The 9,197-nt window shown below is 43.1% G+C and overlaps 1 protein-coding gene across 4 annotated transcripts in view; it reads right to left on the reverse strand.

The window, feature by feature from the left end:
- The window catches only part of LOC122523100 (nuclear hormone receptor FTZ-F1 beta), a 16,746-nt gene extending 9,304 nt beyond the window's left edge, over window positions 1–7,442 (reverse strand). For 2 of the 4 annotated variants that reach the window (XM_043644675.1, XM_043644676.1), the window contains exon 1: window positions 4,387–4,608. The gene's annotated coding sequence lies outside the window, so the exon portion shown is untranslated. Of the gene's footprint in view, window positions 1–15; window positions 368–4,386; window positions 4,609–6,923 lie in introns of those variants that run through there. The other 2 variants (XM_043644673.1, XM_043644674.1) reach the window with 2 other exon arrangements.
- Window positions 7,443–9,197: the final 1,755 nt, after the last annotated feature.

Raw genomic sequence — 9,197 nt, forward strand, 5'->3', positions numbered from 1 at the left:
CTCGTTAGTAAATACCTGTTACTCTCGGGTCATTTGCATTTTCGATCGTCCGCGTCAGAGGACAGGCTCGCCGCTGCTGTTTTTTTATTCTTCTTCATCTCTTTTCAATGAGAAAGAGAGAGAGAGAGAATATAAAAATAAGAAGGGTAGAAGAAGAAGAAGAAGAGGAGGGGTTCTTGATTTTTCTCTGAGGAACGCGACAAAGTATAATACTTCTTCTTAAAACTCGAGGAACGCGGCGAGTGTGTGCTCTCGCACGCATCCGAACGCATACGTGTGTTCGATTGATGGTGGTGGTGGTGGTGATGGTGATGGTGGTGGCGGCGAGTTAAGTTAACTACTATCGAATCTCCCCGCTACCAAAAGAATGCCATACCCGAGAGTGCAACGGAGAACGGGAGGCCGGCCGTGCGACGCAGCGAGATCGGTGCACGTAACTGCAGTGGCGTAGTAACCGCTTCTTCGAAAGAAAACCAACCAACCAATCGATTATTTCGCGTCTCGAAAGACAACCCCATTATAGAGATCATATTTTTCATTTGTTTTTTTTAAATAATCATATCGAATAATATAATTCAAAAACACAATAATCTTCTGAATGAAACGAACGTTTGTTTAGTTTTTGCATTAAAACGAAGAAAAACCTGTCATAAATTTGTACTCAACGAGGAAAAAAGAAAGATAAACGTAAAATGAACAAATTTGCAAGGTTGTATTGCGCGAGGGGGGCGGATGGGAAGAGAAGGGGTGGACAAACATGGCGTTGTCGCAAGAATGAGACCCTACACATAATATCTGAAGAATGAACGGTCGAGGAAGGGGGACGAGGAAGAGGAAGATCATTCCCGCGGTAGAAACGAGTGATCGAGGTGCGGTCGAGGAGCCGGTGCGTCGAGAAAGGTTCATCAATATTCATAAGTCGCGCTAGGCCTATCCGCGTCTCAAGGATCGAGGGAGCTTCCAGCTTGTGTGTGGACTTCAGAGCTCGTGAGTTGCGTGGCGTGGCCCTCTCTCTCTCTCTCTCCTCTCTTTTTCTCTCTCTCACCTCTCACTCTATGTTCCTTCGTGTGTGCCAAGAGAGGCACAAAGTGGATGGGCATAGAAGAGAGTGTGCGATGTGTGTGTCTGTGTGCGCGTTGATTACACATGGGCCGTCGTCGGCAGGACACGAGAGTATGTATGCGTGTGTGTGTACGTGGTGCACATAGAAATGTATGTATACAGAAGGAGGAACGATAAGATCGAGTAGAAGGAGCCTTGCGCAATCTCGTGTAGCGATTACTACGCCAAGTGTGTATGTTTGTGTGTGTGGAGAGCTCTCTATGTATGTGTGTTATGTTCCCGAGAGAGTACAACAGCAGCAGCAGACAGACAGACGGACAGACTCGTCGCCTTTACCTCCTCCGCCTTCTACCTCTTCATGACACCAATGACGAGGACACGTCTGTGAGATTTTCGCAACGTAACGTTGAACGCGTGCGCGCATCTCATGCGTACGCGGATTATGCACTCTTACATGCATACATATATACGTACATACACATACGTGGTTTGTACTCGTCAATCATATATATATATATACGTGTGCATACATTCTTTTCATCGCATACTACATTGTATGTAGAGACGTATTATACATCTATACACGTGTCTCGTTAAATTAATTGTTAAATGACCGAAGCTTTACGCGCATTCGATGATTCCACCGATAACCACCACCACAACAACAACAACTGCTGCAACCAAGTCTTTGGACTTGGATGATTCTAGTGCGATCTCTAACTCGATGTGACTACTCGTTGTGGGAACGGAACGAAATCGTTCCGTCCCTGACAAGAAGATATGCAACGTCAAGGATGCACGTTTCTCAGGATAGCTGAAGATTAGCGATCGAGAATGTAATAACGAGACGCGCACAGCCTTTTACGATCGTTTACGACCTACTTGAAATCGAGCGTTCGTTCGTTCATTCGTTCATTCGATCGCTGTTATAGGAGAGTTACGTCACGACGCGAGAGATCGCTCATTTTTTACTTTTCGCACTCGCGAATCTAATCTTTGCGATTGAAAGCGCGAGAGACAGCCATCGATCCACCACCTACGAAAGAATCCAGGTGGGGCATGTTAAGAACTATAATTATTCATTTGGCCTTCCGTATTGCTTATACATATATATATCTTAGATACATGCATGAGAAACGATAAGTTACTATCGTTATATACCTATATTAATCTTTTTAAACGTTCAGGACTTGGAAAGTCTCTTTTACTAATACTACTAATAGTTACGATGTTATTCACCGGGGAAAAGTATGGCGACCGAATTGCTCGGACATTAATATATCGACTCTTGCACAATAGAAACCGGATCGCGAAAGGTCCATTCTGAAGTCTCTTGATCTCAAAAAACGTGTAGCACGCATTAATAGATAACGTGAACGATCGCGCTTGACCGTTCTCTCTATTGGATCTATCCCAGCTCTTGTATTTGATTTATTTCAGATACATATAAATATATCTGTATGCATGTACGAGGGTGGGTTAGAAACTTTACAAGACTATGTCACAAAATAATAGTGACATATAAAAGACACACATATATATATAGGATAGATCAGACGGCAGGATTAAACTATAATTAATCGAATATATCTTTTTTGTTGTTGATTAATAAGAATTTTCATTCCATCCAATGTACAATGGAACTCTCTAGTATTCAAACCTTTTACCATTCACATGCTTCATTATCAAGACATTCTATTATCCGAACATGCTGTAGACACTTTCCTGCTCGTGTTATCTGCTATCAAAACAAATGGTCGACTGCAAGTATAATGTCCATTCTTTGTACAATATTATATTCTCGTTATATATTTATTCATATTACAAACCTTCCCAATTTAGTTTTCACGTTATTACATCATTCTTTTTATTTTTTTTTGTCTAATTATTAGCTCTGAATCATGATAAGAATTACTATACGAACATTCCTTCATCCGAACGGTATGTTTTCTTATTAATTCGGATAGTGGATGTTCTAACTGTAACGTAATTACATTTTTGATCGTTCATTTTGATAAACAGTTAGAAACGTCGTTTTCTCGTGGATTCCGTGAAAGCCATCGTAGTCGTCGGAGGAGTTATTCGGTTTCGGGCCAATGAGCGCGAATGTATATGACAAATACTGCAGCAACAACAACAACAACAACAACGACGACGATGAGAAAGATGACGAGAAAAGTTACCAAAGGAAGAAACGAGAACGCGTTATCCTAGAGTACAACACGGTTGTAATCCGGTATCTTGTACGTAGGTGGAACATCCAAGGCAAAACGGTGCCGATCTTTTTCTTCGGCTCGGTGCTTTCGTCAAACAACGAAACAACACCAACTCTCTCGTCCTCAGCTTCGTCCTCGACGCGTGACGACGGCTTGCCGACTTTGCGTTTCTACATTTTTCTTCTTTTTTTTTTTTATGTTTTTATTTATCTGTTTATATATATATGGTATCGTGAATAATTATATGAGTTTGAATTAAACAGATTTTATAATTCCAAGGATAACTCCTGATAATTTGAATGGATAATATTAATATTGGGAAGAGATGGTAAACATATTTGTAAGTTTTCTCACTTGTATTGTTAATTATATATTTATTGATTCTGTTATTATACTAGTCGTTCATTGATACCGATTACCGTGATTTTTGCAGAGAATAATTGAATGAAATGTGATTTTGGAATAAGTGTATCCAAAAGTAGTGTCTTTTTTTTTTGTTTATGATTAGTTGAATAGGTAGCAGCTGTTCACTGTGCCACGTGGTATAGAATTAAATGACTTATTGTTAGAGAAACAATGAATTCGTTTCTATAGCTGTAGAAAGAAAGTCCTGGCTTTACAGCGTATTCTATGGATAAATCAAATTGGTTAAAAAGCCAAACAATTGGTGGTGCCATTGTGTTCCTAAGCTGGTATCTTTTGAATTTGACAATAAGCCTAGAACGAATCAAGTGTTATTTTTAACGAATCAGACTCATTGAAATGATATTTCGAGAGTTCCAATATTTGGAATAAACAAATTTTCATCTCAAACGATAAATTTCTAATAAAATTTAATTACAATTTTCTATGGACATTTTTGTCAATGATGCAGCTATGTATTATTGTAATGTAATGACCAACACATAATCAGTTAAGACGATCGTGTAGAATGTTGTGTATACGAAAACCGCTACAGAATAATGCCCCACCCCCCGCATCCATTCGTTCCCGTTTCTTTTTCTTCTTCGTTAGTAGTGGAACGCATATAAGATTTTCTCAACCCTATCGTCTTCCTCCTCCGCTTATTCTTTATCCACCTTTCTTTCATCTTTAAGAATAGTTTTACCTGAAACCATCCTCTCGTACTTCGACATTATTTTTCCTATCTCGAGAAACGCGCATTTCGACGATTCGGCGACGCCGATCTTCGTTCGGTAAGAAAGAAAAAGAGAAAGGGGAGAAAGAAAGAAAGAAAGAAAGAAAGAAAGAAAGAAAGCAAGAGAAAGAGAGAGAAAAAAGATATCGAGCAATTCGAGGCGAGGCAAGGCAAGGTGAAGTGAGGTGAGGTGAGGTGAAGTAAGGTGAAGTAAGGTAAGGTAAGGTGAGGTAAGGTGAAGTGAGGAGTAGTGAGGTGAGGTGAGGTGAGGTGAGGTGAGGTGGAGTAAGGTGAGGTGAGGTAAGGTGAGGCGAGACGAGACGAGACAAGAAAAGACAAAACGGATTAAGAGAGAAAGAGAGAGAGAGAGAGAGAACAGGGTACTGGGAGGGACGAAAGGGCAGAGGAGGAGGGAGAAAGAGAGATGTCGAAGGGAAGAGAAGAGAAGAGAAGGGAAGGGAAGGGAACGAAGAGACGAGGAGAAGGAAAAGGAAAAAGGAAAGAGCGAGAGTCGAGGATCATGAGAAAGAGACGAATACGTGAAGCACAGGATAGGACGGTGTGTGCGAGTAACAGTGACTCTCCATTACGTTCCTTCCTTTAAACCAATTCTTACATTTCCTTCTTACATAGTTCAACGAGAAACGTATCTTTATAGATCGACCTAACCACTTTCTAAGGTCATCGACAATATACTTATACTTTTAAGATCGATCGAATGGTGTTTTGAGAAACGATAAAACTTACACGTTGGATATTCTTTACCCTTAGCAACTAGACCGTCGAAGTGTCTTCCGGTCAAACCGGATGAGATCGTCTAATCTTCGTCCTTGAAGAAACGAGCTTGATAAAAAATTCTAATCATAATTAAATATTTAATTAAGTATTGTATTTTTGTTTTGTTTCTTTTTTCCTTAAAGAACGATGCATATGTATTCTTTTTAAAATAATTATTTTATACCAACGATATTATATAGGATATCGAAGTGTATCGATAATAATTCTAACAAATGCAACTCGACGCGATTCAGATGTTTAATTCTTCTTATTGATAATTGAAAGATAAAAAATAATCTTCTAATTGTCGTCAAGGCAATTGGAGAAAAGAAAAAAAAAGAAGAACGATGAAACGGAAAAAAGAATAAGAAGAAAGAACGCAAAGCGTCTCGCGTCGTGGTTTGAGAGACACTGATCCCGTGGACTATCGTGTTGAGGGTTCAGTGGTGGGGATGGCGGAGGCGGAGTGAGGAGAGAGGAGGGGCTCAAGGCCGGTCGCGCTATGAAGCCAGAAAAAGCCTGCACGCCGAAATATCAACAAGCCTTTTCCTACTCCTCTCTCTTGCATCTACCATCTTCTTCTTTTCCTTGACTCTTTCCTCTCTTTCTCTCTTTCTTTCTCTCCTTCGTTTCTTCGCACGCGCCACGTAAAATCTCAGCCGCCAAATGCGAACGATGATCGCGAAAGATGCCCTCGGCGATTGGATACATGCTACTTTCTATGTATATGTATATGTATATGCATGCACGTATGTATTGTATCGTCGACGATCGGCCGATTTTACGAACGTTCCCGAAGGAAGAGAGATTAAACGATAAAAACGTGAGCAAAGAGAAAGAGAGAGAGAAAGAGATATGAAATACGAGTGAAAGGAGGAGTTGATAGAATGGAAACGAATAGACTTCGTATTCGGACAGGTGGCATTGTCATGACGAGTTCTGACAGCTGATAGCTTTCGAGGAGACACGATAAGCGAAAGATTGCGAAATTGTCGCGAACAAAAAAAAGGAAAAAAAGATACGAGTAATATACTGAAAGAATAAAAGAGAGAGAGAGAGAGAGAGAAATAAACGAGAAACGATAGATTGTGAAGTGCACACGTATATAATACGTTTATTTCACTGCGCGCTCGTGCGAGAGAAAGAGAAATCAGCGTATGACGAAGGTGCGGTGAAGAGGGGCTGGGGAGGGAGAGGAGGACGTAAGATAAAGAAGCGAGAAGGCACGCGGTGATGGCGGCGGTCAGGTGTGAATTCTTAAATGTTCTGATGATAAGAATGAGAAAGAGAGAGAGAGAGAAAGCGGCTAGTTTAAAAAGAAAAAACCAAGACTATTTAAAGATATTTATTAAAACGATAATATTGTTCGGAAAAAGAGAGTAGCCTCTCTCTTCCGAGCTAGTATCGTACAGGTCGGCAAGAAGAGGAAGTGAAAAGAGAGAAGGAGAGAAAGAAGTGTGAATTCGTGCGATAGATCGACCGAGAGGAAGAATGGAGGAAGGGGAAGGGGAAGGTAGGCGAGAGCGTAGGAAAGAAAGAGAGAGAAAGATAGAAGGAGAGAGGGCAAGCGGGAAGGTGGTAGTGTAGTAGTAGTAGTAGGCGGGAAGAGGAAGGGGAGCGAGGGGTCATCGAGAAACATAACCTCTGCACGCACGACGTTCGAGCATTCGTCTAAAAGCGACTTTAGGTGTTACCTTCGCTTTCGGTGGCACGCTTGGTGATTCGCTTACCTCATGGTCCGTTCGACGTAACGGGGCGACGTAGATTCGCGAGATATCTTCGATATCCGAGCCGAGGACGAGGACGAGGACGACGAACAACAGCGAAAGAAATTGTCCGTCGATGGTTCAGCACCGACGACGACGACGACTACGACGACGACGACGACGACGGCGAAATGACGTTGCTAGTTCTTCGTGACACGAACAGTTCCTGTTCCGTAACGCGTTGTGTCTGGAGGATGTTTCTTGCAAAAACTTTCGTATCTAAACGCTGCCACAAGATCTTTCTTTTTCCTTCGACGATTGAACGAGGCAAAGTAGTAGTAGTAGTAGTAGTAGTAGTAGTAGTAGTTGTAAGTAGTCAAAGTAAGAGACAGAATATGCGTGCGTGCGTGTTTGTGCGTGCGCACCGTGTATATATTTAAAGTATATACGCGCGAGTGAGAGCTTCAAAGAAAAGGACAGACAAGGAACTTGTGCCCCTGTGTGTTGTATGCGCTAGTGAGTGAGTGAGTGAGTGAGTGAGTAAGAGAGAGAGAGAAAGAGAGAGAGAGAGGAAAAAGAAGAAAGGGACATAGAGATAGGGGAAAGAAAGAGTGAGAAAGACAGAAAGAGAAAGAAGAAGACGGTGACGGCCGCGTCTGGTACGAGAGCGAGCCGATGTCACATCACACTACCGACACTGGCGCGAGCCGCTTCGACACTCCCGTTTGTCCCTGCTGGGACGCGCGTATCGGCAGTGCTGGTACCGAGGTAACGGGCAACGACGAGAGAGCCAGGCACACCTTCGCGTCGCGTTACAACGAGTTACAAGGAGCCACGAGCGGCCACAAGCACGGGGCTACCTCTGACTCTCCGTCTTCGTCTCCGTCTCCGGCTCCGCTGCTGCCTGCTGGCACCTCCGCGCCACGAGTTTGTACCCTGCTCTTTCTCTCTCTTTCTCTCTCTTTCTCTCTCTCTCGTTTTCCTTTTCTCGAGCGCGCTCTTTCCCCTCCCCCCCCAACACTCCCTTCCTCTTTCCTTGCCCCTCCCACCGTACCTCCTCTCTCTTTCTTCGACACTCTCTCTCGGTCTCTCGCGCAAGCGAACGAGTAACTCTGTCCTACTCCTTCTCGTTACGCGCCGCCTTTGGCGTGCAGCAAGCAAGCAGCGACCGTGTTCTCCTCTCTGTGTGCGAGAGGATGTGTGCGTGCGCGCGTGCGACCGCGCGAAGCTAGCGTCTTTAATACAGTGCACCGGCACCAGGTGGCCGCTCGAGCGGCCGGCTAACGTTAAAACAACCGCCGCCGTTACCGCAACCACTACCACCGCCACTACTCTACTGCCGTCATTGGCCGGCGTCGTCACCGGCCGCCATGACGCCGAGAAATTTGTTCCATGTTCTTACGTTGCGGCGGCCACCACCAAATCACACCTGCGAACGAAATCACCTTCCTTTTAACAACGCTTTCGGTCTTTCGAAAATACGTAATTGTCCTACGCTCTCGTCGTTTCTCCATGTACGTTTTCGTAGATATTACATTTTTCTTAATTTCCCCTAAGAAATCGTTCGATTTATTCAAAGAAGAAACGTGACGAAATCAATGATCTACGATCGTCATACGTTATTTCGTCTCATGAGATCGTGCTCGATGGCAAAAGGAGAACTTTATGATCGATCGATCGATCGCGAAATGATGCAGAAAGGAAGACGAAGGAAAGTTTTTTCTCTCGATAAACCCCGGTCCCCTCTCCTTTCTCCTCCTTCTTCACTCTCCTACTCTCTTTCTCTTTCTCCCCTTTGTCGTCTCTCCGAAGCCCGTGTAGACGGGAAATTTCGCCGGGCACGAAATTTGCCCTACGGTGTACGGAGTCGGCCAATGACTCCGTGCTGCACGACTTCCAAATTTATGATCAACCAGCAGACCCATGGCGAAACTCTCCGCATCCACTTTGCATTTAAATCGTGCATCTGCATGAGTATGGGGTCTATGTACCCTCTCCCTCCCTTCTCTCCTATCCCTTCTCAGATGATTTAGGGATTCGCATCGAGAAACTTGGATGGTTCGTTTTATTTCTTTTTTGTTTTTTTTTTCTTCTTTTATATAGATTTCGAAAACAAAAAGAACACACAGGTAACGCTGATTATCTGTGACCTAGATTTCTATGCGAAAAATGATGGAAAAGATTAGGTACTGTTTATTTGTAGTTCGTGTGTCACAACGAGAAGTTTACTACCGATCGTGACAAACTCGTATCGAACAGAAGTCGGGTAAAGGTAAATTATTACGGTTCAACGATCTA

This window comes from Polistes fuscatus, unplaced genomic scaffold (assembly GCF_010416935.1).
Source record: "Polistes fuscatus isolate 324 unplaced genomic scaffold, CU_Pfus_HIC Scaffold6, whole genome shotgun sequence".
Taxonomy (NCBI): Eukaryota; Metazoa; Arthropoda; class Insecta; order Hymenoptera; family Vespidae; genus Polistes; species Polistes fuscatus.